Raw genomic sequence first — 26331 nt, forward strand, 5'->3', positions numbered from 1 at the left:
GGATTTGTCTGTGTTTGTGTTTATTTCTTTTCACTTACAGATTACTAATGGGGGTCTCATAGACCCTCCCCATTACTAATTATTTCTTAGTGGCAGCTGTGGGCTGCCATTAACCCCTTATTACCCTAATTGCCACAGCACCAGGGAAATCTGGAAGAATCAGGTAAAGTACTGGAATTGTTGCATCTAATAAATGCAACAATTCTGGGTGACTGCAGGCTGCTATTTTTAGGTGGGGGAAATAAGCATCTGTCTCCCCTGCCTGAGAATACCAGACCCCAGCTGTCAGACTTTTTCTTAGCTGGGTATCAAAATTGGAGGGGACCGCACACCAGCTTTTTAAATTATTTATTTAAATAACAAACAAAAAAAAGCCACATGTGGTTTCAGTTATTTTGATACACAGCCATGATAAGCGCATGGGTGGGAGCTGCAGCCTTTAGCCATGGACTTTATCTGCGCTGGTATCAATATACAAAGGACCACACAGCATTTTTAAATTTAATTATTTTACACCCGCAGTATAACATTGTCAGAGAGGGTAGGGGCGTGGTCTGACTGCAGCTAATCAGATAATCAGAGACACCAGTGGTTGGAGAAAACAGTGAATATGTGAGAGGGATAATTACAGGCCCCGGAAGTAGCACTGCAGCTGTGAGGAGACTCTGCGGGTATGTACTGTTTTAACCCTATTGCTTCCTTTTTTTTAAACTGTGTGTAAATTTTCTGATCCTTGGCAAGACCGCCGACTTTTGTGGTAAATGTTCAGATGTCTGATCCCGATCCGATCCGGTCAAAGATTGTACGAATTTAACATTTTCCAAACTTTGCCGATCAGGATCACTCATCTCTATTGATCAGGCACTTATCAAAGTTTTATTAGAGGAGAATTTTTCTCAAAGGTGGAGAATAAAAATAAATGCTTCTCCATCTTCTCTATTTAGTTGGTCCATGAAAATTGGAGTGCACTTGGAAGTCACCCAAATTTGGTACGATATTTTCCATGGACCTCCAGACTTGCATTGCCAATTTTAATCTGACACTCAAATCAAAATCGGACATGTCATAAATTTTTTTACCCAGCTATTCAATCTGAGTAAAAAATCAGAGCTGTGCTCAGCCCTATAACATTACATTGGTATGAGTGCTATCAGTCAAAACCACAAACCACAGATAGCATTTGTCCGATATAAACACTTGTGTGTAGAACCCTTAGGTGCAGCACATACCCGTATTGGCAGTGAATGCTGTGACCCCCTTCTCAGTCCGCTAGACATATGCTCTCAATTAGCTCCATCGATCAAAAAATGAAAACATTACGTGATTCAAGATATGCCAACAGAATAAAAAAAAACAGTTTGTATTTTTTAGAAATTTCACATTTTTTACACCACTGAAATAAAAAATTGGATAAGTTTGATATTTCCGTAATTGTACTGATGAGGAGATTCAGAAAGCAAGATCATTTTTTTCCACACAATGAATGCAATTTCCTAGGCTGCAATTTAGTCAATGTATACAAAGCATACATTAATAAAATGAAGGAGTAATCTTAAAATACTTAATTTGTTAGCCAGATTAAGTATTTTTTCATTCCTTTCTCATTTTAATCAATACAGACAAGAGAACCCGTGTTTCTGAGCCTCAGGATTGCCTAGCTGACAGTGGTGAGATGATAGTGAGGTTGCTAGTGGTCTGGGGGAACCAGTCAGTTGTTTAGAGACGACGAGGGGCGTGAGACCAAAGTCGAATTGTTAAGAGGCACAATGTTGTACAGCTGTGCTAAAGCAACAATGAGTCAGAGGCAAACTTGGCTTGGTCTGTCATTTACCGCCTTTTTCTCTTTTCCCCAGCCTTATTCCCATCTATCTGCTCTGTGACTAATAAGAAAACTATTTTTTGTCATTTGATTGCTTATGTTAAAGTAACTCCTTGCAGTTTGTAACCCAAATAATACACATTATAACATTTTGCTTAAGGCTATTTTCATATCATGTTTTAGACACACGTTGATGAATCCATCAGAGCTTCCATCTGAAGTGCTGAATTATAAGATTCAGGCCATAGACTTTAATGAAGCAGACAAGAGTCACCCTTAATTTCTCTAGTATCGCTGTCACGCTTGTGACAATGGTGAACCCAGAGCAGCCTATACTGCTATAAAACTGGGGCCGCTGCGCTCACCCTAGCAATGGAGGTACCCTCGATGGTAGGGAGGTCCAGGTCACCACCCTAAGCTCTATCTCCTGTCCTTGTCTCTGATGATAGAGCCCCCTTCACAACCCAAAACCCGGGGGAATGGGCAAGAACAGAAGAAAACCTCCACCAACAAATATGGACTAAAAGGGTAACAACAAAAACAACTACCACGTGTTCACACGGCAACCACAAACAAAGGAGCCTCTAAAAGTGCACGAATGGAGGCAACATAGAAAGGAGGGGAATAAATGAACTACTTGGAAACATCCAAACAAAACAACCACACATGAGAATGCTTCAGCAAACTCCAATGCTGCAGCCTACAGAGCAACAGAGAGAGATCAACTAGCTTCTTCTACTCCTTGCCAAGTTTTTAAATGGTGAAAGATAATAACTGGCTCTCTATGGTGGATGTTGAGGGAATTTATAGGACCAGGACGTGGTCCCGACTAGAGATGAGCGAACCTCTAGAGGCTTGAGTTCGGCTCGGTTCGTCGAACGGAGGCCACGTTCGAGTTCGGTTCGGCGAGCCATTCGACGAACCTCTCGAACCCCATAGAAAACAATGGGAGGCAATCACAAACACATAAAAACACCTAGAAAACACCCTGAAAGGTGCCCAAAAGGTGACAAACAACTCCCAAGACAACAGAAACACATGGGAAAGTGACAAGGACAAATATTCATGCGAAAACTAAACAGCTGGACAAGGAAAAAGAGGAGGAGACCCAGATATATGAGTATATGCAAGTGAACATCGATGCCATTACTGTGCAACTTGAGCCTTGCTCATTCTAGGCTTCCAATCTGGATAAATTGCCTGAGGTCGCCACTTACAACTTGGGGATTTTGTCATGTCCCGCAGCCAGCGTTCTCTCGGAACGTGTATTCAGTGCTGCTGGGTGTGTGCTGACAGATAAGTGCACGCGTCTGTCCAGTGACAATGTGGACAGACTAACGTTCATCAAGATGAACAAGTCATGGATCCACAAGGACTTTTCTACCCCTGTGTCATCCTGGGGAGGCGAAAGGCAGGTGTATTTTTGAGAGTGCTTCATGCAAAGCATCTTTGTAAGATTGCAACTGGGGGACAACTGATGCCAGTCAAGTGGTGTGTGTGTGGGACCCAATTTTTGGAAACGAGGGAAACTGTGGTTGGACTCCCCTTGCTGTGTTTTACATGATTTTCGAAGAGCATGACATGCCTAAGAGGTTGACTTTCAGCATCTGCAAAGGGTTGGGTACAGAAATGCTGCCTGTCCAACCTTTTTTACAGAGGATTTTCGGGACCTTGTGCCCGTTGCAGTGCCCCAAGAGCTGATGCCCAGTCGCCACTCCTTCTCCAACAAAGGCATGCCCGCACTACACCAGCATGTCGCACAAAACATCACCGTTTTTTTAAGAAACTCTGTGTGTGACAGGGTGCATTTCACCACAGATACTTGGCCAGTCACCATGGACAGAGGCATTACATGTCACTGACTGGGAAGTGGGTTACTATGGGGAGAGATGGAAAAGGGTCTGCTGTACAAGTCTTGCCGTCCCCATGAGTTGTGTGTCAATCCTTCCTCTGTATGTAGAAGTTCCTACACTGCTTCTGCCTCCTCAACCTCGTCTGGGTCCTACACCTCCGCCCAAACCCTGTGTGGTCAGGCCACTTGCGTTGTAACTGCGCACAAGGAATCCCACACACCTCCTTACTATGCTGGCAGCAGAGCTCAACAGCATCAGGCGGTCGTCTCTTTACTTTGAAATGTCTGGGAAATGTTAGTCACACCGTTGAGGAGTTGTGGATGGTAAACTCTGGAGAGAGAGATCGAGTTTCATCAATGGTTGTCTCCACTCAACCAGCAGCTAGGGAAGGCCGGGTGCGACAATGATGCAAACCTGGGTGCGGCCCTTCACCGTGACAATGTGACACACGTGCCTTGTGTGGCTCACGTGTTGAACCTGGTTGTCCAGCAATTTTTAAACCACTATCCCGGCCTACATGGCCTTCTGCAGAGGGCACATTGTAACGCCTGCCTGGATCCACATATTCAGACGGGCTGTAAAGGATAGGCTAGAGGGAAGCCACTCACCAAGCAGGACCCAAAGAACCCTGAAACCCTTTAACCTCTATACAGGGATTTGAAATTACACAGGGCCCAAGGTGATCAATACCTGTGGAAGGCTGCAGTCCGAGAGAGTAGTAGTCAGGCAGGGTCAAACCGTGAATTGAGGAACAGGAATAGAATGGGATGGCCAGGACTTAATCAGGAAACAAGCAGAGGTCAAATGCAGATCTGGCAACGAGGTACATAAACAGCAGGCAGAAGTCGTAGTCAGGAAACAAGCACACAAAATCACAAAACAGAACTGGGTGGAACAGGAACAAGAGGTTCAGAGCTATGTCTGGCAGTGGTCAGCAGACCGGATGTGCCTAAAAAAGGGTGTGGAGTCTTCCCATTGGTTGTAGCTGAATTATGGTACTTCATCTGTGATACACCCACCACCTACATTTAGCCAGTGGTTCTGCATATCTCCAGGTAACACAGCCCAGTGGGTGAGCATAACCTGCGTCTACCGGCGCCGCAGGCATTGACTCCTCTCCCATCATCAGCACTATGCATGAAAGGAACAAGGTGTAACCTGGCGACCGGAGTATAAGTTGATGGAGCGGACTCCGGTGGTGACTTAACAGCCGTGTGTGGCAATGATGAAAACCTGGCTGCGGCCCTTCGTCAGGGCAATGTGACACACCTGCCTTGTATGGGTCACGAGTTGAACCTAGTTCTCCACTAATTTTTAAATTTTCTGCAGCGGGCACGCTCACTATGTGCTCACTTCCACCGTTCACACCCAGCAGGTCAACAACTTGCATCGCTCCAGAAGTCTTTCGGTCTGCCGGTTCACCGCCTGAAATGCAATGTGCCAACACGCGGGAATATGAATCTGCACATGTTGCAGCGTCTGTGGCAGCACCGCCGACCCCTGCTGCAATACGTTATGATGTATAGCCTGGGCTAACTAGATCCAGAGGTGGTGCAGCAGATCACGCTGCTGGAGTGGTGTCAGATCAAGGACCTATGCACCCTTCTTCACAGTTTACAAATGTCGACGAAGATGTTTAGCACTGGCGATGCCATTATCAGCATGACAATTCCGGTCATCTACATGCTGGAGCACACTGTAAACATTATTCAGAGTCAGGTGGTGGGACAAGAGGAAGGGGAGGAAGTACAGGAGGAGTCATATTCAGAAGGGATAACAAGATCTACAAGGTCCAGACGGTCAGCGGCTCCAAGGCGGCAGTCATGGTACGGTGGGGGAGAGTGATTAATAAGGGTGCATAGGCATGGAAGACTCAGCAGATGAGGGAGAGCTTGCTCACATTTCGGTTGTGCGAGGTTGGTGGGAGAGGGCAGAGGAAGGAGGCATGATTCTCACCTCTCCGCCACCAACACAGCTAGGACTTGGTCCTCCTGGATGCGCAAGACACATGAGCGCCTTCTTGCTGCACTACCTACAACATGACCCTCGGATTTACTGAATTCGAAGTAATACTGACTAGTGGGTTGCCACACTGTTAGATCCCCGGTACAAGACAAAATTTGGCGAAATAAGTCCTGCCATAGAAAGGGACGCACGTATGCAGGAGTATCAGCAGAAGGTGGTACGCAATCTTAGATCTGCTTTTCCACTAAACACCAGTGCTGCACAGAGTGAATCTCAACACTTTATCATGGCTAGGAGGAAATGGTCTTTTACTTGTCCACATCTGAGGGACCGAGGGCTGGCTGCTGTGCTGAGACGGCTTTGAGTAGGGTGTCCCTGCAGAGTTGCAAATTTGGTCATATAAAAAATGAGTTGAAAAAAGACAGATGCTGGTGGAAAGGGGAACAGGTGTGTTGGAAAGGGGAAAAAAGTTTGTGTCCGTGGGTTTGGTGGTTAAGCAACAGTAACATTTGCTGAAGAAACACTATCTGTTATGGGGGGACTGGCAGATTTGGATAAGGTGGTATATACTATGTTAGCGCTATATAAAAAAACAAAGAAGAAAAGAAAGAGAATGGTATATATCCAAATCGCCAGTCGGTGTCCACTGTGCTCCCAGATGGAAAAGGAGATGTTGGCAACTCGAAGGTTAGGCGGAGGATACAGAGCTGGGTGGCTCTGAAACTAATAGTAGCCTCAACCGAGTTAGACGACACTCGGATCTGGAGACTGTGATCCCTGTTAGCATCATAGGGTCCACACACACACCCAGCCCAGGAACTCCCTGTTAACAACACAGCGGCCATTGGGTACAATGTCCGTGTGCATAGGGGCCACACCTGTTGAAAGCAGGAGGAGCAGCAGCCCAGTTGATGCCACTGGGCTACACTAGCAGGACTAGTAGGACAGGAGCTAGTCTTAACCATTCTGTGTTACCAACTGTGGTGGCGGCCTACACCGACGCCCTAACCCTGCCTACCTCTGGCCTAAAGCCGCAATAGGTTCAACACATGCAGGTGTGCTCTTTCAGAGCATAATAGAAGACTGCGCGCCTCCTTGTTGGCTCCAGCCCCTTTTATAACCTGGGTCTGCCACAAATCAGGGTGGACCACAATGCACCTCCTGGAGACAAAAGCAGAGTGACACGTCATGAGTGGCATAAACAGCGGCCTATTCGGAACCGCCACTTCAATAATTACCTCATGGCAGCCACGACCCAAACACCTCACCAGTCATCGTCTGACCAACAATAATGAGGTGACAAGTCAGAGAGGCGGGCCCATGCAAGCCAGTCCGGAGTGGCCTGGCCACATCGTCAGGACACCTGATGCTCTGTGGTCTATATGGACCTGCCACGTCAGGGAAAGGACCAAAGAGTTTATTACCGTACCTAGCCTCTGATGCAGTAAGTGCCTGAGCATGCTCAGTAGCATGAACAACAGTCTCAGAAAAAAGACTATCAGCTTTAGCAGCATGCTCTTTAGGCACAACACAGGACTTAGATACGGCACGGAGTCCAAGTACCTGTGCAAAGAGGCTTTTCGCAATAAGTGTGGGAGCATGCGCTGTAGCCCGAACTGAGGACTTTGCTTCAGGAATGGCACTGTCAGGCTGAGCATACTCACTAGGTGAAACACTGGACTTAGGCTGCGAGGCTGCAGCTGGGGTAAATCGGCACACGCATGCTCACTAGTCGCCTCTCCACACTCAGATGTGGAGGATAAACCAGCCAGCTGTACAACCCGAGCCACAGCCCAAAATGGCAGCTGACGCCTGGGCGCAACTGGAACCGCAGCAGGCTGCTTGCGTTTATGGCGGCACCGATCCATAACAACAAATAGCAGCCAAAATAATAGGTATACTTCTTCCCGTGGATAATCTGATACGGTCCCTTTTTTCACGGACACGACCATCGCTAACAAATGTAGATGAGGCACCAAAACAGCAGCTGCTTCAATGGATCTCAAGTGCTCCATAAAGTGGCCTCTCCTCCACCTCAAGTTCAATATTCCAAATACTACATGCCTCTGTGGTGTCAACCCAATCGCACTTGCTTCCTAACAGCTCTCAAGTTTCCACCAGCCCTGCTGAGTATGGAGTAACAGAGATGGTTGAGTCTGCAGAGCTGTTCATTCACACTATAGCCTGGGAATAAAAGGTCTGCTCCAAAGCTGCAGTGAGTACAGACAAGGAAGTTATAATTATTATTATTTTTTTTTTTATAGAGCACCATTGATTCCATGGTGCTGTACATGAGAAGGGGGTTACATATAGAATGCATATCCAAGTAATAATAGACAGACTGGTACAGAGGGAAGAGGGCCCTGCCCTTGCGGGATTACATTTTAAAGGATTTTGGGGAGGAAACAGTAGGTGGGGTGTAGGTTGGGCGGCAGCTATGTACGGTGGTGGTGTCATTGAAGGTTATAGTAATTTCTGAACACATGAGTTTTCAGGTTCCGTTTGAAGCTTGCGGGAGTAGCAGATAATCTGACATGTTGAGGCAGCGAGTTCCAGGAGACAGGGGAAATGATCTGCGCAGATGCCCAGAAGCTTTGTGAGTCGGATCCAGGCCCAGCTGAAGAAGGTTCTGAGCATAATGTACACCCTCATTCACAAACTGTAAATCCTCCTGGTGGAGACAATGGGGAACATGCTGAGGAGACTCAGATACCTGATTGGAATGACAACTTTACTATTCGGTCAGGGCAGGAAGAGGTTTTCTTGGAGGACTCAGGACGAGGGGAATGAAAACACACAGGGTGATGATGAGGTTGGAAACCCCATTTACTGTCAAACCAAAGTCACCCAGTCGATAATGTCAGCAGAGGAAGTGGAGGAGGATGCTACTGATGACGAGATTACATTGCGTCTTCCTGGACAGAGACAAAGTACTGGAAGCACGTCAAGAACTGAATCCTCGTCCACAACTCTGCCTCTAAGCAGAAGTCGTGTTGGCTATACAGGTCGCATGGGCTCTAAGCCTTGCCTAGCCTGGGGCTTTTTTGACATCGCAAAGGATCACCCAATTCATGTAATCTGTAAGATTTGTCAACAATCTCTAAGTAGAAGGAAAAAAGTCACAACTTTGAATACTTCGTCCATGAAGTGTCACATGGATATGAATTGATAGCGTGAGGGTGTACTGCTTTATCCACTGTCAATGCAACATGCTTATTTGCCGTTCATTGCATGCATTGTTGCAGACTACACACAAGGGGCTGCTGCTTTTTTGCATCTGCCTTTGTCTATTTGGTCACTATAGCAATAGCAAAACGGTCTTCGGCTGTGGACTTGGAGATGCTGTCTATGAACAGAAGGAAAAGCTAAAGGTGTGTGTTACAGCAAGGAGCCACCGCGGAAACACTTCGGTCAATTGTGAGGGAAGTCATGTTTTAGTTTGGTGAGGAGGACCGTAATGCCTGTGAGCAGCATCCTTTGCCACAGACCGACATTCTTCCGGTGCTGTATATACTGTTTACCGTGAGAGGAGCATAAAGTCTGTATTTATGGCAACTGGACACCACAGTACCCAGGTACGGTAGGCTGGGCCCAGACAGTAATGCTTGCACGCAACACATTGTTTTATTAGCAAAACACATATCTGTTCTGGGTAGGCCGACTATATAGACAATAAGACTTGCTGCCTCTGCACTGTCAAATTCTCACTTACAGTTTAAATCATAGAGGGATATCGACACATGTTGCATTGACTGTTGCTTTACAAGATTTCCAGGACTGTGTTGCTGAGCTGTGTGGTTTGCATTCACACTGTTATCATCTGCCTTACCTGTGAGGCATCAGCTAACAAGGGTATTCAGGGTGGGTGATGTGTTTTGTCTATGTTTAGATAGATAACTGGGAAGCTCTTGTGATGCACCACTGGTAAGTCGTGTTTGCACACATACACACACAATTACTCCTGCTACGCAGTGGGATTGCCAGGTAGTAGGCAACTAAATAGATTGTTCTAATCTTTTAGTTTTATGCATGGTTCTTATTGTTTCTTTTGGGAAAGTTAAACAATCATTTATCAACCAAACTGCCTAGAGTCCTTTTCCTGTTGCGTGGTTTTGCTGCATACTGGGGAGCCCACCCTGTACACGACTTTAAATGAAGCATAAGTCGCAATGGGAATTTCACTGTGCTACAATGCGCCTAGCGGGGCTGTGCAACCACCGCCTGCCACATCAAGTGCATCTGCATGCTCTTCATCCTCTGTGACTGTGGGGACAGCAGTCACACATGCTTTTTCACGCTGAACTTCCATTCCTTTACCCGCAACAGGGAGTGTGATTGGCAGGTCGTCACTTGTTTTGGAAGTGGAAACAGATGGTATTGTTGAGCTCTGTCAGACATCGAGAGAACCACCATTGGATGAATGCAACATTATATCCACGCCTGCACCTTCGTCACAGATTGGCTGGACTACCTGCAGTTAATAATTGTGTGACGCCCTAGCAGCAGTCGGACTGCTCGGCAGACACTTTGATGAAAAACAAAAAGGTTTTTTACGGGGGAGAATATTTGTGACGCCACCTGCGGTGTGCGGTAATAAGGAATACCGCCACTGCTGTATGGGAGTGCCGGGGCTGATGGTGTTGGGGCAGCCTGGTGGTGATTCCCTCCGCAGGTAGGGGCCCCGGGACTCAGGGTAGGGAATAGGTAGGAACAGCCTATATTGATATAGGGCCGGCAGGGCGCTGGGGAGCCAGGGTACTCACTCAGGTGTGATGACGCATTCAGTGGACACAGACTCTGAGGTAAACAAAGTCTCTTGGTACTGCTGCACTCGGTGACTGCACGTGCGGTGGTCCCTTTCAGTGATTCTGTGGTGGACTGGAGCCTTCCTCCATACACTGTATACTGTGTGTGTCCCTGGCCCCGTTGGCTTGAAACCTTCGGGTCCCGTCCCTCTTTTTAATTGGGACCTGCTCTTAGCAGCTGGCACGTGGGATTTTCTGTGACTGCTCTGTGTGGAAAGTCCTATCCCTCCGCTGTGCTGACGCCGCTAATCTCTGAGCCGTCAAGTACAGGCCACTGTCTGCGACCCAGCCAGGCTCTCCTCAGGGAGCTCTTAATCCCCAGGTCCTCTCTCTTTTTCAGTTACTACCAACTGTCTAACTGACTCCTCCCACCAGCCTGTCTGACACATAGGTGGGCGGTTCCTTTCCCAGCTGGAACCACGCCCCTGGTGTGCCTGACAAGTGTAGTGTTTGGGTGACTAGGATTTGTGCTGTTAGTACAGAATCACTGTTGCGGACCCCGGAACCAAGGAGGGTGGGCCCTGCACCAAGGATAGAGAATAGTGCAGTTCCCTGTGACACCCTGGGCTAGTCCAGGGGCGTCACATTCCCCCTTGGTTAAACGTAGCTCGTCCCCGAGCTACAGTGCACCCAGAGTGTTTATTTTTATCTGCAAAAAGTGAACATTTTAATAAGAAAAACATATCTATCCATCCCACGCAGGGGAGGCACTTGAACCCAACGTTTCGCTTTCCCAATCCTTCATCCCACCCCCAAAGTTCCAAAAGGAGGCAAGCCACCGCTCCTGTTGGTGGCCAGACCTGGGCCATATGTCTCCCAGGTCTCTCCTCCACCTGTGTCTTCTCCTGTAGGTGGGGATGCAGTCCGTGGCTATGAATGGGAAATAACCATTTACAATAGCACCAGTTCGTGCTGGCTACCACCAGTCCTGTAGCCAAAGGTCCATTTTCAATAAAACTTATCATTGGTCGTCAATCAGGTCATGAATCCAGGTAATTAAAATAAAATCAACATTCTTCTTATCAACACTCTATATCAACATGTCTTACATGACTATCTTTAGCATGGAAAATAGTAGAATTAAAAGCATGGAAAATACTAAACATTTTTAAATTTACTCTATATTTAGACTATTTACATTAGGGTAGAGTAGCCGGGTTCCGCTACCATTCCTCATCTCTGAACCTATGTGGGGGCTGACCAAAGTTCACACGGGTGGACCTTCTCAGCTCCTGGCTTCCCTCTAACCCTTGTACTGTGGTGTTTGCTACTACCTGTTCCCCACTACTGGTGCTAGGTGTTGTAGGTGGTAATCTACGTGTTCGTGGTGCTGGTATGGGTACTTCTCTAGGTGCAATGATTTCAGGCCTCCTTGGTTCTGGTTCTTCCGCGGGTTGCGGGAATGTGAGTACAGGCACAATCACTGCTCCATTGTACATAGGCCAATCTTCCGGGAAGTCACCTAGGATGGTGTGGATGACTCTCTTCTTTTTCTCAGTCACTTGAGGTTGGGGCTGTTCTTCCTTCTGGATGTCGAGGTCCTCCCTCTCATCCAAGGGACGTCATCTGGGCAGTTAGCAAGCTGGATCTTCTCCGCCGGCTTGGTCTTGGGCTTGAGCTGCATTGCCTCTAGGATCCTTGCAACATCACTGCTCAGCTGCTGCACCTGTAAAGACAAATCACTGGTATCGCCTGCAGGCGCTGCTGGGGTCTTTGGCTCTGGCAGTGCTCTAACAGGAGGTGGCACATGTAGAGGAGAAGTGCCGGCTTGCCAGGACGTAGCAGGAGAATCAGTTGGCTCTGGGGTTTGCAAAGCCTTGATGGCTCGGTCTTTTAAAACAGCAAAGTCCATTGCAGGATATTCCAGAGTCCACAGCCGTAGCTGCTTGCGGTCCTCCACTGACCCCAGGCCTTGCAGAAACTGTTCAACAAGCACCTTGTTTCCTTCAGCTTCACTGATGGGAATGGTTAGTTTGAGAGTCCGTAGCGCTGATTGCAGCCTCAGAGCATAGTCTCTAATGCTTTCTTGTGGGCGCTGCTTGCAGTTGTAAAACTTTATCCAGAGTTCTGCCTCAGTGCGGTTTTCAAAGGAAAGTCGCAGACGTTCAAAAATGGCAGTTACTGAGGCCCGGTCCTGATCTGTCCAGGTCTCCGCCTCCAGCTCTGCGGCGCCTGATAACTGGCCGAGTAGTACAGACGCTTGCTGCCGGTCATTCATCCCAAACATATCCAGGAGTGTGCGGATTTTTCTTTTGAATCCTTGCAGAGTGTCAGGGGAACCATCATATTGTGGTAGCCAGGTAGCGCCTGGCACATACGGTAAAGTCATTGGCATTATCTGCGCGGTCGCTCGTGCGTCCATGTCACCTTGATCTTGAGGGGGAACTGCCGCTGCGCTCGCTTCACCCGGCGCCGACATCTTTCTATGCCCCCTTGGTTTTCAGCAGCAAGATGGCGGCAACTGAATTTTTTTTTTTATTCACTTTGGGCTCAACAGTTTTGGAGAAGGCGCACGTCACCCAGGTTAGTGGGTCCAGTCCAATCCTGTTCGTGACGCCAAAAATCAATGTGTGACGCCCTAGCAGCAGTCGGACTGCTCGGCAGACACTTTGATGAAAAACAAAAAGGTTTTTTACGGGGGAGAATATTTGTGACGCCACCTGCGGTGTGCGGTAATAAGGAATACCGCCACTGCTGTATGGGAGTGCCGGGGCTGATGGTGTTGGGGCAGCCTGGTGGTGATTCCCTCCGCAGGTAGGGGCCCCGGGACTCAGGGTAGGGAATAGGTAGGAACAGCCTATATTGATATAGGGCCGGCAGGGCGCTGGGGAGCCAGGGTACTCACTCAGGTGTGATGACGCATTCAGTGGACACAGACTCTGAGGTAAACAAAGTCTCTTGGTACTGCTGCACTCGGTGACTGCACGTGCGGTGGTCCCTTTCAGTGATTCTGTGGTGGACTGGAGCCTTCCTCCATACACTGTATACTGTGTGTGTCCCTGGCCCCGTTGGCTTGAAACCTTCGGGTCCCGTCCCTCTTTTTAATTGGGACCTGCTCTTAGCAGCTGGCACGTGGGATTTTCTGTGACTGCTCTGTGTGGAAAGTCCTATCCCTCCGCTGTGCTGACGCCGCTAATCTCTGAGCCGTCAAGTACAGGCCACTGTCTGCGACCCAGCCAGGCTCTCCTCAGGGAGCTCTTAATCCCCAGGTCCTCTCTCTTTTTCAGTTACTACCAACTGTCTAACTGACTCCTCCCACCAGCCTGTCTGACTCATAGGTGGGCGGTTCCTTTCCCAGCTGGAACCACGCCCCTGGTGTGCCTGACAAGTGTAGTGTTTGGGTGACTAGGATTTGTGCTGTTAGTACAGAATCACTGTTGCGGACCCCGGAACCAAGGAGGGTGGGCCCTGCACCAAGGATAGAGAATAGTGCAGTTCCCTGTGACACCCTGGGCTAGTCCAGGGGCGTCACAATTGCGTAGCAGAAATGGAGGAGTGTAGAATGCACATGTGGTGTACCTTGCTTGGCAGCAAAGGAACACTAACTTAGTATTCCAGACACTTTTAGGATGGCAGAAAAAGTGCAGGAGGGTAGAAGGCAGAGGTGGTGGAACTTGCTTGTCACCAGTGGGACACTAATTCAGTATAGCAGACACTTTTTGGATGCCACTAAGTTTCAGCACTGTTTGCTATAAAAATAGCGTAGCAAAAAATGGGTAGGAGGGTAGAAGGCTGAGGTGGTGGAACTTGCTTGGCACCAGTGGGACAGTAATTTAGTATAGCAGACACTTTTTGGATGCCACTAAGTTTCAGCACTGTTTGCTATAAAAATAGCGTAGCAAAAATGTGCAGGAGGGTAGAAGGCAGAGGAGGTGGAACTTGCTTGGCACCAGTGGGACACTAATTTAGTACAGCAGACAATTTTTGGATGCCACTAAGTTTCAGCACTGTTTGCTATAAAAATAGCATAACAAAAATGGGCAGGAGAGTAGAAGGCTGAGGTGGTGGAACTTGCTTGGCACCAGTGGGACACTAATTTAGTATAGCAGACACTTTTTGGATGCCACTAAGTTTCAGCACTGTTTGCTATAAAAATAGCATAGCAAAAATGGGCAGGAGGTTGGAAGGCTGAGGTGGTGGAACTTGCTTGGCACCAGTGGGACACTAATTTAGTATAGCAGACACTTTATGGATGCCGCTAAGTTTCAGCACTGTTTGCTATAAAAATAGCATAGCAAAAGTGGGCAGGTGGGTACAGTGGCCGGGTTCTGTGGGTACCAGGACAGGAAAGGAAGCCTCACTTTCTATCCCTCCTAATGATGAAATGTAGCAAGGAATTCCCTGAGCTAAGGTGCACAGACGCTGTTATCTAAAGCTGTATACAGCGTTTGCACGGACCTGCCTAGCAGCTATGGCTCTGAGTGCTTGGAAATCAGCCCTGAAAGGGGCTGAAATAACAAGCAGCCCCTAATCAAAACAGTGCTGTGTAGCTTGCACTATGTCTGTAGTGCACACAGCAGGATCGGCGGCAGCAGTGTGAGTGGTGACTGTCACCCACACGCAGAAGACAGATAATGGCGGCGACAGGGAAAATGGCTGTATTTTATAAGGCAAGGACATGTGACATGCACAGTCTATGACACATGCCGCTGCTTGTCTGGCCAAAATCCACTTAGCTGTGTGTGTGTTTGTGATTGGCTGACATCCTGGCCCGCCCCACTGCACCCACGCTTAGAAAAAAAAAAATGTGATCGGCATTCTCTCAGCAGCACAGATCTAAACCGCATCCCCCCGCACACTATACACTGAAATTTGATAATAGTGTGAATCACAGTGACTCACACTATTACAGTGAAAAGCCAGCTAGTAAATAGCTAGGCTTTTTGCTGATCGAAGCGTTCTCGAACGTAACTCAAGCTATCAAGCTTTTAGCAAAAAGCTTGTGTTCGAGTTCGATCTCGAGCACCCCCAAAATCACTCGAACATGAAATTGGCGAACCTCGAACCTCGAACATCGCTCATCTCTAGTCCCGACCGCAATCACCTGAACAGGAGTTGCTGGTATTGAAAAGTACACTCACTGGAATCTGTAGAGGCACATTCCCCTGCCTGGGTAGCATACAATGTTCACACGTAATTAAGGAAAACAAGGGATTGTGCGCCCTTCGGGCGCGTGGTGGGATTATGAACCACGCAATGGGGTGTAACCACGCATCAGACTGACCTCGTAATGGTGTGTAACCATGCACTAGACTGGGTTTGTGCACGCTAACAGCAAACTTAAATACCTGGTGTACTTGTCCTGCCACTCTTACCTTGTGTATGAAAAAGAAAGAGAATAGTGCTATTAGTTCTTTTATCATTGTGAAGGCTCTTGCTAGTGGGTTAATTGCTTTCATTTTCTCTCCAAGAGAGGACAGCAGTGCTGGAAGGCACTTTTTATTAGCTTGACTTCTTGTACTTAATTCTTCTTCACTGTCCAAGATATAAATCTGGGCAAACTTGGGAGTATTACCCACAGTGGGATGCAATGGGTCAGTTCTGTGGTAAATTTGTCCATGAATTCGAAAGCAGTATGGGCCATGTCCAGGAGGTGGCACTACTTGTGCTCCCATTGATGCCAAAGCAAGAGAGCTATTGTATTGCTTTATATTAGCCATAAAGTTATTGGAGTGCTGAAGCTCTCCTTTCATCAACTTTACTAATTGATCATCCATACGAATGGTATGTAATTGGATGCACCCTCTCCTGCAGCAGGAAGGGAATGTTTTGTCCTGCACCATTTCGTCTATGAAATGTTTAGATTGGCAGAACTGACATTGAAATGTCATTTCGCTGCATAGTGCTCTTCAACAAGTGTCTCATCTATTTGATTGAGAAGCCCTCAATCAGTCGTCGTCGAATGGCTCTTGCTTTTGCGACAAGTATTCTATCCTGTTCTCGTCTTTGTGAAATTTGTGTCTCAGTTTGTGCATTGTGTGTTGCTCGTTGTTGTGCAGCATTAGATGTTCTATGTGGTTCAGTTACTTCATTTGTTTCTCTTGCTCTGGCCGCCCTCTGTCGGGCTGCATCCGCAGTTCTTCAACAATTTTGCTTGTTTTCTGTTTTATTGAGACGCAGGTTACGCATCCATATGCAATTTGCTTCTCTACGTGCAGCAGCGCGATCAATTTGATTCACCTTTGCAATGTTGCCTCACACTGTTGCCTCAGTGTTGTCTCAGTGTTGCATCACAATGTTGCCTCACAGTGTTGCCTCAGCAACATATTGCCTCACACTGTTGCCTCAGTGTTGCCTCAGTGTTCCGTCAATATTGCCTCACACTGTTGCCTCAGTATTGCCTTACAGTGTTGCCTCGGTAACATATTGACTCACACTGTTCCCTCCGTGTTGCCTCAGTATTCCCTTAATATTGCCTCACAATGTTGCCTCACAGTGTTGACTCGGCAACATAGGGCTGTGGATGACTCACTGCGCACAGACTCATGGACACGTCCAAATTAGGTATATTGATTATTTTTTTCATCCACGTTCCTTTAAAAGATTCAAGATTAAGAACTTTTTTACTTGTGACTCTTCTTACATGGTATACTTAATTAAGTGCCCATGCGGTCTCTGGAAGACCCAGCATGTGCCAGATCGCATCAGTCAACATAAATCCACTATTTGTTACAAGAGGGAACTACTACCCATACCAGTACATTTCATATCAGCTGGGCATACAATTGCCCAGCTTAGGTTCCAGGTGACCTGGAAAGAGACAGACCTGGAAAGAGACAGACCTGGAAAGAGACAGACCTGGAAAGAGACAGACTTGGAAAGAGACAGACCTGGAAAGAGACAGACGGGGAAAGAGACAGACGGGAAAAGAGACAGACAGTGAGACAGACAAAGAGATGGGGAAAGAGACAGCTAGGGAAAGAGACAGACCTGGAAAGAGACACACCAGGAAAGAGACAGATGGTGAAAGAGACAGACCTGGAAAGAGACACACCAGGAAAAAGACAGATGGGGAAAGAGACAAACGTAGAAAGAGACAAACGTAGAAAGAGACAGACTTAGAAAGAGACAGACTTAAAAAGAGACAGACGGGGAAAGAGACAGACGGGGAAAGAGACAGATGGGAAAGAGACAGACCTGGAAAGAGACAGACCTGGAAAGAGACAGACCTGGAAAGAGACAGACGGGGCAAGAGACAGATGGGGAAAGAGAGAGACAGACAGACACATACATAGAGACAGACACGGAGATAGAAAGAGACAGACCGACACAGACAGAGATAGAGAGACAGACAGACACAGAGATAGAGACAGACTGATACAAATACAGACAGAGAGATAGAAACAGACAGACAGAGACATAGACACAGACACAGACAGACAAGGAAAGAGACAGACAGAGAGACAGACAGACAGCGACACACAGACAGAGACTGGGAGAGAGACAGAGAGACAGTTACTATCCCGGGCAGTGGCCGGATACTACAGCCAATATATATATATAAGAATAGAAGAATAAAGCTGTACTGTTACTTTTACGGCATGGTGAACTGCGTAACAGGATAAAAAAAACAAAAAAAAACAAACAAATAATTCCTGAATTGCTGTTTCTCCTTGATACTGCCTCCAATTCATCCAGCAAAAAACAGTCTCTCACATGACTCTATCGGCAGAAAATTAAAAAAATTGCTGCTAAAAACATTTATTTTGCAAGAAAGTAGCCAAAAAATAGCAAACTGGACGTGGTATTAGAGAATTTAAGGTAGATTAGCGATATACCACTAACTGAACAAAATACGCCTAAAATATACCTTTTAATTAATAATGTTTAAAAACGTGATAGTGCATAATAAAATCCAGACAACTAGCAAATGCCACCGTATGGGAGGGCGGGAGGATCCTTCAAGGACAAAAAATCCAGTGTTCTCCCTAACTAAATGTCCCACACACAAAGCTGTTTAATTAGATATACCATTCGTGTGTAATGCACAACATCTCAATATAGGGAAACTGATAAATCGGGATACATCATAAAACCCCTTATATCACAATTTAACCCCTTCTAGGTATATCCACAGCCTAAACAGTCCAGTGACTCACATAGTGTACAGCAATAAACAATCACTGTCAACCACCCACCGTCAGGGATGCCCAGATAAAAAAATGGAACAATCTCACCACGGTGTTGGTGTTGTTGTCTTGGAGTCAAAACATCCTCCTACTATGGTCACTGTTTGATCATCAGGTACGTGGGTCATTCCTGGGTCCCCCGTTTTTTTCCAGGTACTTCATAGGATCCAGTTTTTTAACCACCTCTGACTATTAAAGCGCTCCACTCTCAACGCGTTTCCCTTCTCATCAGGAGAGCGGCGTATATGGATACAAAATGTGTCCTCACACCAATGGACACATGCTATCAAAAAAGAACGTAAATCAGTTTTTCAAGCACTTTTCAAACATGATGGGCTAGCGGTGTTCATATCCCATTATAGCCTACTTACCGCGGTTATGGCCTCCCACGTGTACCGACCTACACAGCCATACCCAGTACGCTGAATAATGGGTATTTAAAGCCGCCGCCACGGCGTGTGACGTCACATCCGTCCATCGGTCACGTGACCGGAAATTGCGTGCATCACCCGATGACGCATGCGCGTCACCACACAGCATGGTGGAACGCATCCCATTGCGCTTGCGCGGTCGCACTGAGAGCGTTCGTTCCTCACATACCTCAAATTTATTTAACCCCATCTTTCATGAATGGGTAAAAGGTGCCAGGACTCAGGGACAACTCCCTCGACTACCATGCAGTTATGGGAAACCCGCTGCAGTGTGATAAAAACCACATAGCAGACAGGTAGTCCAGAACGGATACAGCATTTGCCTTTAGGGCAAGGAAAAGCTCAATTTCTATGGTAAAATCGGAGACAAAAACAAAAGAACCCCCCCAAAAGAAAGTTAATTGTACAAACAGGTGCCAAACCCATAGGACCGGACAGCTGCTTCAAAATTAAAATACACAAATGACAGTTTTTCAATTACGGTTGGGGACAGACCCAGGTCATCTTTACCTCAAAAAAAGAAGATATGGCGAAAGGCATAGATGGGACAAGTATGATAGGCAGAAAAATAGAAACCCTTCACCATACTAACTACTAGTCTCAAGACACTAACGCGGGCTTATTCCTACCTATCATGTGGGGGTCGGCACCCTAAGATGACGGTGATTGGCGCCCCCACTCGGCCGACGGCTGACCCTCCTACTCACTAGGCCTAAACACTACACAAAGGGTGCAAAGGACAGTGTTTCATTCAAGCCCCTTGGTTTCGTAGTGCCCAGCCAGTAAATCCATTTGGTTTCTTGTCTCAAAATCCTATTATCCCAGTCTCCCCCCCTTGATGGTACTGGTATCACGTCAATTCCCTGGAAGGAGATGAATTTGGGGTCTCCCTGGTGTTCATCATTAATGTGCCGTGCCAAAGAGGTGTCATTTTTTAGTCTGATGTCCCGGAGGTGTTCTCCTATTCTTCTTCTCAATTCCCTCTTAGTTTTTCCTACATATTCCTTATTACACCTACATGTGGCCTTGTAGATGACTCATCTTGATTTACAGTTAATGAAGGTCTTAATTTCATACTGTTTATTCATTACGTTCGAGAAAAAATGCCTCCCAGTTTTTATAAAGTTACAAGCTATGCAGCTCCCACATCTAAAGCAACCATTCACCTCACTTGGAAGCCAAGTTTTTTTAAAACTGTTGTTTTTATTGGAGGTAGAAAAGTGGCTATGTACCAATCTTTCTTTTAACGAGCGTGCTTTCTTAAAAGTAACCGATGGATAGTCTGTTAATAGTGGGGCAATATCCTCATCCATTTTCAAGATGGACCAATGTTTTCTGAGTATGTTACGTACCTCCTCTGCACCATTGTTGTAAGTTGTGATGAACCTAATGGTTTCCTCTTTATTATCCTTTTCTGATGGAGTATTCAGGATTTTGGTTCTATCCTTACACCTTACTTCTGAGAACGCCTGATTAATCACTTTACTGGGGTATCCTCTATCTTTTAAACGATCATTAAGGTCTTTTGACTGTTTGAGAAATAGCCCCTCCTCCGAGCAATTCCTCTTCAATCTTAAAAACTGCCCTTTCGGGATGCCCTTTTTGAGGCTTGTGGGATGCCCACTCTCCCATCTCAATAAGGAGTTTATCGCGGTGGGTTTATGGTATGTGCTTGTGACAATCTCCCCACCTTCGTTATTTTCTATCAACACATCCAAAAACGGCAGTTTTTTATTATTCACCTCAAAAGTGAACCTAAGGCCCAAGATGTTAACATTAAGTGCCGATACCATCTCCAAAAGTTCAGTCTCTGTCCCTCTCCACAGCATGAAAACGTCGTCGATAAATCGACACCACAAGAGAATTTTTTCTCTATTAATCACAGACTCCTCTCCGAACACCACAGTCTCCTCCCACCAGCCCAGGGTTAAATTTGCATACGATGGGGCACTAGGACTCCCCATCGCAGTCCCCCTGAGCTGGTGGAAGAAGGATCCCCCAAACAAAAATGTAATGCATTTCAGGCCATAGTCCAATAGTTCCAAAATGAATTGGTTGTGGCGTGCAAACTGCCTACCCCTTTTCTTAAGGAAGTAGTCAATTGCCCTTAGCCCTACATTATGTTCGATTGAGGAGTATAGGGATTCAACATCTATACTAACTAGTAAGGTGTCATCATCAATCGTCACATCTTCCAGTTTTCTTAAAAGATCAGTGGTGTCTCTTAGGTATGAGTCCAAGGCCAACACAAAGGGTCTCAAAATTTTGTCAATGTAAAGTCCTGAATTCTGAGTAATACTGCCTATCCCCGACACAATGGGTCTCCCCTTCAGGGGTTCAAGACCCTTGTGGATCTTAGGTAGACAGTAAAATGTGGGGACAATTGGAAAGGACGGAAGCATGAAGTCAAATTCGGTTTTATCAATCAGATTATCGGTTATGGTTATTATTGGAGGAAGAAAAAAAGAACTTGCGTAATCTAGATGCCCTGCTGAAAGAGCAAACAGAAATCACGAGAAAATTCAGCGGGGAAGCTGATTTTGCTACAAAGGAAATTACATTACAGAACGTCATTGAAAAACACCAATACCATTTAAAGGAAAAAAAACATAAGTTTTATATAAGAGACGTTCAGGACTTCAGAGAAAACAAGGCCTATAGCTTTCCAGTACAGAGATTTAGTAAATCTAGTGAGACTGAAGGTACCTCAACAGATACAGATTTTTCAGATACTGAGGGAGTTGGTAGAAATCGTAAAAATAAATTTAAAGGGAGAGGCAGGTACCAAAATAGGGGTGCATATAACCCTGGCCATTTTTTAGAGCAAGGACATTTTTTACGGAGCAAAAAGAACCAGGGGGGAGGGGGATTCCCCCAGGTGGAGCCGCTCAGATCATAAACTTATCTAAAAAAGTACTGTCAGCCCCCGAAATGACGGTGCTGAGTAAAGGGCTATCTTTTGTACCAACCTCAGATTTCAACTTGTTTGAGGCCATAAAGGATCTGAATCTCTTCGTGAGAAAGGTAAGGTGGAAAAAATTCTTTTGTAATGAAAATAAAAAAATCTGTAGAGAACAGGGCATCTGTTACGGTTGCTGCGAGCACTGGAGACTATGTCCAGATTTCTTGCTACTGCACATGTGCGAGCGCTGGAGACTAAGTCCAGATTTCTTGCTACTGCACATGTGCGAGCGCTGGAGACTAAGTCCAGATTTCTTGCTACTGCACATGTGCGAGCGCCGGAGACTAAGTCCAATCTTGGAGCCATTGCACATGTGCGGGTGACATCATCGCTGACACGAGGTCACATGTCTCTGACACCTTCTATGCCGATTGGTCGCTGGTCATGTGCTTGTCACGTCTTGCTCGGTGATAGGCCAGCATGACGTCACTCCTGTCGTTCTGGAAGCGGATTGGCTCTGGTGTCCTCCATCTTGGATGAGGCACAGAGTCTATATAAGACCCTGACACACGCCGCATGGTGCTCAGTCCTCTTGGTTCATGCATATGAGTAGACGCTCTGTGCGCGTTCCTCTAGGCATTCCTCTGTCTATGCTAGGTGAGCGCTACCGGCAGGGTAGCGTTCTTATACCTTACAGCTTCGGCTGCTGTCCGTATCCTTACCTCTTAGGGGAGCGGACATAGGCAGGTGCCTGAGGCACATGGTCTGACTGGGCCTTGTGATTGTACTCGTAGGTGGACGTTGCTGCTAGGGTAACGTTCCTTATACTGCGTCTGGCAGTTGTTCGTATCCTCGCACACTAGGGGAGCGAACAGAGGTAGGAGCTTTGTGCGGCTTACGCTGCTGTTCGTCTCTTTTGCACCACTAGAAGAGCGGACCTAGGTAGGTGCCATTTCGCACACATTGCCTTTGTCTCTGTGATTATTAACAGAGATCATTCCACACACCCTCCAAGTAAGGGAGGAATTGCTTTACTTTCTTATTATATCCTTCTGTGAGTTAACAGAGGTATTGCACTCTGCCATAGTCTGCAGCAAAGTCTTTGCAAGGTGGACCCTGACTGTCTGATACTCCTTTCGGTTATTATCAGACAGCCCCCCGTAACATTAGGACTGAGCCAAGGGTCTGGCAGTTATGGCAGAATATCAGCAGTTACACCGTTACATACAAGTACTTGAGTCACGGCTCAAGAGTATAGAGGATAAACCTCAGACCATGGTGACATCTGCACATGATCCTCGACTTGCTCTACCAAACAGATATTCTGGCGATGCCAGATCATGTCGTGGTTTCATTAGTCAGTGTCAGATACACCTAGAGGTTAACTCTTCTCGCTTCTCTATGGAGAGGTCCAGAGTAGGCTTTATCATCTCCTTACTTCAGGACAAAGCCTTAGAATGGGCGACTCCCCTATGGGAGCGCTCTGATGTGGTTACTCTGAGACATCAAGACTTTCTTGATGCTCTTAAGGCGGTATTCATGGGTCCGCAGGTTACCCATGATGCGGCCCTGAGACTGTTAGATCTATCTCAGGGTTCGTTATCCACTAGTTCTTATGCCATTGCTTTTAGAACTCTGGTGGCAGAACTAGATTGGCCAGAGAAGGTGTTGATTCCTATCTTCTGGAGAGGGTTGGCTGGCTATGTCAAGGATGCCCTTGCTACTCGTGAAGTCCCTGCTTCTCTGGAGGACTTGATCACAGTAGCAACGAGGATCGATGTACGCCATAAGGAACGTAGACTCGAGGTCTCTTCCTCACGCCCTAAGCATCGGGCTATTTCAGTTGTTGAGGGTCCACTACCATCTTCCTCAGCATCTGAAACATCTCCCACTCCTATGGAGTTAGGTCATACGTTCTCCAGACTACGCAAGTCTGGTCCTCCTATATGTTACGTATGTCGTCAGGCTGGGCACTATGCCAACAAGTGTCCTAGTCGTCAGGGAAACTCCCTGGCCTAGTAACCATTAGAGGGGGGTTATTAGAGACGTCTTCTGCACCCTCTAAGTGTTGTATCCCAGGTCAGCTCTCGTTATCTGAGAATACATGGCCTATTATGGCTTTTGTGGATTCCGGAGCTGACGGGATTTTTGTGTCCTCAGGATTTGTAAAGGGACACAATATTCCCTCTATCATGTTAGAGGCGCCTATTCCTGTCCGTGTTGTTAATGGAACTATGTTGTCTGACTCCATTACATTGAGGACAGTTCCCTTGCACCTTTCCCTGTCTCAGGGTCACATAGAGGAGATTTCTTTTCTTGTTTTGCCTGAGGGTATAGACGACGTCCTTCTGGGTCTTCCATGGCTTCGGACTCATGCTCCTCACATTGACTGGGAGTCTGACAGCATTATTAGTTGGGGTTCGAAATGTCAGTCCCGATGTCTTCCCTTACCACCTAAGGTCGTTGCAGTTGCATCAACTGATCTCTCTCCCATACCTACACCCTATTTGGATTTCGCTGACGTGTTCTCCAAACAGGGTGCTGAGGTTCTTCCACCCCATAGGCCGTATGACTGTGCCATAGACCTTATCCCAGGTTCGGTTCCACCTAAAGGCAGGGTTTACCCCCTGTCGATACCTGAGTCGGAGGCCATGTCGACCTATATAAGAGAGAGCTTAGAGAAGGGGTTCATTCGTAAGTCTGTCTCTCCCGCGGGAGCTGGGTTTTTCTTTGTTCGGAAGAAAGAGGGTGATTTGCGTCCCTGCATAGATTACAGGGGTCTCAACGCAATCACAATAAAGAACAAATACCCATTACCTTTAATTTCGGAGCTCTTTGACAGACTGAGAGGAGCTCAAGTTTTTACGAAGTTGGATCTGCGGGGTGCGTATAACTTGGTACGAATTCGAAAGGGTGACGAATGGAAGACCGCTTTTAACACCCGAGACGGTCACTATGAATACCTCGTCATGCCTTTTGGGTTATGTAATGCACCCGCAGTATTTCAGGACTTCGTAAATGATGTGTTCAGGGATTTACTGTTATCCTCAGTAGTGGTGTATCTGGACGACATCCTGATTTTTTCTCCTGATCTGGAGACTCATCGTCAGGATGTCGTTCGTGTCCTTTCCCGTTTAAGGGAGCACTCATTGTTTGCTAAACTCGAGAAATGTGTATTCGAGCAGTCCTCATTGCCTTTTTTGGGTTACATTATCTCACAAGAGGGTCTGGCTATGGATCCTGCGAAGCTCTCTGCTGTCCTGCAATGGTCCGAACCTCATTCCTTGAAGGCGGTGCAACGCTTCTTAGGATTTATAAATTATTACAGGCAGTTCATACCCCATTTTTCTACTTTGGTGGCCCCTTTGGTGGCCTTGACTAAGAAAGGTGCTAATCCCAAAGCCTGGTCTACTGAGACATCTCAGGCTTTTGAGGCAGTAAAAAGACACTTTTCAACTGCTCCCGTTCTTCAAAGACCCGATGAGAGTAAGCCCTTCCTCTTAGAGGTTGATGCCTCTTCAGTGGGTGCTGGTGCGGTCTTGTATCAAAAGAACGGTGCAGGTAGAAAAAGGCCGTGTTTCTTCTTTGCTAAAACCTTTTCACCGGCAGAGAGAAACTATACCATTGGGGATAGGGAACTGCTCGCCTTGAGATTAGCCTTGGAGGAGTGGCGTCACTTGCTGGAAGGAGCGAAACATCCTTTCCAGGTCTATACAGACCATAAGAATCTGACGTACTTACAAACCGCTCAGCGTCTGAATCCTCGCCAAGCCCGCTGGTCCTTGTTTTTCTCCCACTTTCACTTCTCCATCAACTATTTGTCTGGGAGTAAGAATAACAAGGCAGACGCCCTGTCTCGCTCTATGCTTTCTACCCAGGAAGAGATTGACGAACCTCGTCTTATCCTTCCCTCCAGGGTTTTTCATACGCTCTCCCCTGTGACGTTAGACCAAATCCCACCGGGCAAGACATTTGTTCCGCCTGATCGACAGAATGATATACTGTCATGGGCCCACACCTCAAAGGTGGGTGGGCATTTTGGTATTAGGCGGACACGAGAGTTACTGGACAGGTGGTATTGGTGGCCACACTTAGCCAGCCACGTCAAGAGATATGTCGGTTCCTGCTACTCGTGTGCTCGCAACCGTCCATTACGGCAGAGACTGGCTGGGCTCTTGCATCCTTTACCAGTGCCAGATAGACCATGGGAGGTGGTAGGCATGGACTTTGTGGGTCATTACGGACCATTTCTCTTGGATGGTTCATCTCGTACCGTTATCGAGAATCCCATCTTCCAGGGTACTAGCCAAACTATTCCTCAAGCATGTCTTTAGGCTTCACGGGATGCCAGATCGTATCATTTGTGATAGAGGCCCGCAATTTACTTCCCGTTTCTGGCGAGATCTTTGTAGCCTTCTGCAAATTGA

This window comes from Anomaloglossus baeobatrachus, chromosome 7 (assembly GCF_048569485.1).
Source record: "Anomaloglossus baeobatrachus isolate aAnoBae1 chromosome 7, aAnoBae1.hap1, whole genome shotgun sequence".
In the NCBI taxonomy this organism is placed as follows: Eukaryota; Metazoa; Chordata; class Amphibia; order Anura; family Aromobatidae; genus Anomaloglossus; species Anomaloglossus baeobatrachus.